Genomic DNA, 4,490 nt, shown 5'->3' with positions numbered 1-4,490 from the left:
TGGATCCCACCCGTTGCCCGCTGATGCACCTGCCCGGGCCTAGGGAAAAAGCCGCCTTGACTGCGGTCCACGCGTGGAGACAAGACCGCCAACCACGACCGCGCCTTTACGCCTGGCCCCTGCACCTCTGCTACTGACTTGGAGACCCCACCAGGAGCAGATGCTGCATGTGTCACCCCTAGACCCCACCGCCGAGGCTTCCGGATCCCCGCACTCGCCCCGCATTGGTGGTTCTACTCTGGTGGAACCGGCCTGTGCCCCGTCCGTCCCTCTCGTGGACGCCGCCCAATCCCCTCTGAGACGGCGACAAGATGGACTTCCTGAGGCATCTCCTGCCTCTGCCCCGCGGTCCCCTGCCCCCCGAGCTGCTACACCGGCTCCACGATCCCAGGCGACCCCACCACGATCCCCCAGCCAGCTTTCGGCCTCCGCCACCCCTTTTTCTCCATGTGGCCAGTCCCCTAGCGCCCTGGCATCTCCTGGCCATGCTGATAACGCCTCGGCTGCCCAGGCCCGTGAAGTCCAAAATTTTATGGCTGGAATCCTGCTGCGATCAGCGCCCGTGCTACCTACTCCGGGCCCCAAGCGAAGAAGGAGGAATTGCCTCCAAACTTCACTCCCAGACGCAGCCACCGCATCGCCAAGGCTGATCGGGGCCTCGACTTGGAGGCTAAGGCTAAGCGTGTGCTTCTTCTGCGGCTCGGCATCATCCGCGAGAACGAGCCCCTCTCCTCCATGGCTATCGAGCGCTACAGCAAGCTCTTCGAGCAGCCGCTGGCCGAGGACGTCATGCAAGCTTTTGCGGACTACTACGGATGGCACATTCCTCCAGGCTCTCTCCCTGTCCAGTGCAGCTCCATCTCGGCGGCTTGCGGCATTGCCGCCAACTAGTTCCGCCGTGCCTTCTCCTCTCGGCCTCCATCCTTCCCCTATGGAGTGCACCCTTAAGACTGTATTTTGGAACGTCTGTGGCCTTCATTCCAAGGTGAAGCGCACTGCGGTCCGCTCTGTAATTTCCTCGGTTTTGCCGAACATTGTATGCCTTCAAGAAACGAAGCTCGATTCGTTCTCGTTGCCCCTTGTTGTGGAGACGCTCGGCTTATGCTTCCTGGATTACTTATTCCTCCCGGCCTCCGGCACCCGTGGCGGCATCCTTCTTGCTTGGAACCGCAATGAGATTGCTATCTCCAGCCCATACATTGGTCAGCACCACATCACGGCCCTCGTCTCTACCACTTCGGGCGCGCATCCTTGGTGGATCACCGGGGTCTATGGCCCGCAGGACGACGATGAAAAGATCTTGTTCCTCGAAGACTTGCAAGATACCCGCGACTCTTACGCTGGCCCCTGGCTCCTCGGCGGTGACTTCAACCTCGTCTCCTCCTCTAGTGACAAAAGCAACGGCCGAATTAACAGACGCACCTCCAATAGATTCCGTCGCTTCATTGCCGATATGGAGTTGCGCGACGTCTACATGCATGGCCGCCGCTACACTTGGTCCAACGAGCGAGACTCGCCCACGCTTGTGCGTAACGACCGCTTTCTTTACACCTCTGAGTGGGATCTCGCGCAGCCGCATGCCATCCTCCGCTGCCTTGCCTCGACGATGTCTGACCACTGCCCGCTATTTCTCGACTGCACTCCGCGCTCGGCTGGCCCGAGACGTTTACACTTCGAGCAGTTTTGGATCAAGCTTGAAGGCTTTCAGGAAACGGTGGCGGCTTCTTGGGGCTCTGTCCATGACCCGGACCCCTTCCGGCGCGTCTACCTCCGCCTCAAGATCACGGCTCGCCGCCTCCAGAGTTGGGGCGCACGTACTCATGGCCACGTCTCCCTGCAACTTATGATTGCGCGGGAGCTCAATGCCCGCCTTGATGCGGCCTAGGACATTCGGGCTCTCTCCCCCTCTGAGATTTGGCTTCGGCACAATCTGAAGCGCGCCTACCTTGGTTTAGCCTCGCTCGAGAGATCCATCGCCCGTAGGTGGGCGCGGTTTGGATGGCTGAAGGAGGGCGAGACTAACACCGCCTTCTTCAAAATTCACGCGGCCCACAGGCTCCAGAAGAACCACATCCTCTCCCTTCGGCACGAGGGCTCTATGATCACCGATGAGCAGGACATGGCCAAGGCGGCCTACCACAACTTCTCCTCGCTCCTTGGCACTCCAAGACCCCGTGATTTCTCCCTCGACCTGCAACAAATTGACGACCGCTCCTTTGACCTCGAGGAGCTTGAGCTTCCTTTTTCTGAGGAGGAAATCTGGACCGCGGTCAAGGCGCTCCCCCATGGAAAAGCCCCGGGCCCCGATGGATTCACGGCCGAGTTCCTTGTGGCATGCTGGGATACGATCAAAGCCGATATTTGCGAGGTGTTCGACAAGTTCTACTCCATGAACGGGCGCAGCCTCCAGCGCCTCAACGAAGCCCTAATCACACTGATCCCAAAGAAGCCGAACGCCTCCTCTCTCTCGGACTACCGCTCCATCAGCCTAATCCACCTGATCGCGAAGCTCATCGCAAAAGTCCTCTCCCTACGCCTCGCTCCTCGCCTGGGCCAGCTCGTCTCCACCAACCAAAGTGCATTCATCGCCGGGCGGTGTGTGCACGACAATTTTATGCTGGTCCAGCAGACTGCCCGCCAGCTCCACAACCTCTGCGTGCCTCGCGTCCTTCTCAAGCTCGACATTGCACGCGCGTTTGATACAGTCTCTTGGGATTTCCTCCTCGACGTGCTACGCCACCTGGGCTTCGGTCGTCGGTGGATCGAGTGGATTGCCATCTTACTCTCCACGTCCAGCACGCGCGTCCTCATCAATGGATCCCCTGGCCCCCCATCGACCATGCTTGCGGACTGCGACAAGGCGATCCTGTGTCCCCAATGCTGTTTACGATTGCCATTGATGCTCTCAACTCCCTCCTCCTCCATGCCCACCGCAGCGGCCTTCTTTAGCGTCTCACCACTCGGCACGCCTCTTCGAGCATTTCTCTCTATGCCGACGATGTGATCATCTTCTGCCACCCGTCAACCCACGATCTCCGGGTCATTCGGGAGCTGCTTCGTGTCTTTGGCGAGGCTTCTGGGCTCTGCACAAACTTTGCCAAGTATTCGGCAACCCCAATCCGCTGCGATGACCCCACGCGTGCTTCCATCGCGTGCGAGCTGGCCTGCACTGTCATGGACTTCCCTATCACCTACTTGGGCATTCCTCTCTCGCTCCGGAAGCCGTCCACCTCGTCGCTCCGGCCGATCATAGAGAAGCTGGCCAAGAAGCTTTCCTCCTGGCGGGCGATGCTCCTGTCCCGCGGTGAGCGTCTCGCCCTCGTCCACCACGTGCTATGCGCGATCCCCTCCCACATCATGGTCGTCATCGCTCTCTGTCCGACGATCCTCAAGCAAGTGAACCGCATGATCGAATTCCTCTAGCATGGTAATAAGGAGACCCGCGCTGGCCACGGGCCAGTCAACCGGCAGCGCGTCTGCCGGCCCCTCCATCTCGGTGGGCTCGGCATCCCGGACCTCCATCGGCAAGGGATCTCTCTCCGTGTGTGCTGGATGTGGCTGCAGCGCACCGACCCGGCCAGGCCGTGGGCACACCTGCACCTGCCCGCTGATACTAACTCCTCCGCCATCTTCCGCGCGTCCACATCCTAGATTATCGGTGACGGCAGGTCTTACCAATTCTGGACGGATGCTTGGATCGACGGCATGGCCATCGCGGACATCGTCCCTAACCTCCTTCCCCTTGTCCCCCGACGGTGTCGCAAACGCACCGTGGCGGAGGGGCTCCAGGACCGCTACTGGATTGCAGACTTGCGTGGCGCGCTAACACCCATTGCCCTGGTGGAGTACGTCCAGCTCTGGACTAGGCTCCGTCACCTTCACATGTCTACCTCCCCTGACCGCCTTGTCTGGCGCTGGACTGCGGATGGGAACTACTCTGCCAGATCCTGCTATCGAGCCCTCTTTGCCAGCTCCATATCCGCCCCATTCTGGCGCCTCACCTGGAAATGTTGGGCCCCACTGCGCGTCAAGATGTTCACCTGGTTGGCCGACCTTGACCGCTGTTGGACTGCCGATAGACTGGCGCGCCACGGTCTCCCCCACAACGACAGATGTGCTCTCTGCGACCAGCACGTTGAGACCATGGAACATATCATCATCGCCTGCCCTTTCTCCAGGCAGGTTTGGCATGATGTCCTGTCTTGGGTGCGCGCCACCGTCCCCCCTCCATCCGGTCCCAAGGAGTTCCTCCCCTGGTGCTCTTCCATGATCATGAGCTCCCCCACTAGACACCGTAAGGGACTTGCCACCCTTGCAACCCTGACGGCCTGGTCTATATGGAAGCAGCGCAACCGCTGTGTCTTCGATGGTGAGTCCCCCTCCACCTCCCGGCTTCTTGAGCTTATCCAGAACGAGGCACGGTCTTGGGCTAGGGCTGGCGCTCACGGTTTAAACACGTTGCTGGCATAGGTCCCTAAACTTGTAACCGG

The sequence above is a fragment of the Triticum dicoccoides genome, chromosome 5B, assembly GCF_002162155.2.
Source record: "Triticum dicoccoides isolate Atlit2015 ecotype Zavitan chromosome 5B, WEW_v2.0, whole genome shotgun sequence".
Lineage (NCBI taxonomy): Eukaryota > Viridiplantae > Streptophyta > Magnoliopsida > Poales > Poaceae > Triticum > Triticum dicoccoides.
This window is presented reverse-complemented; position numbering follows the sequence as displayed.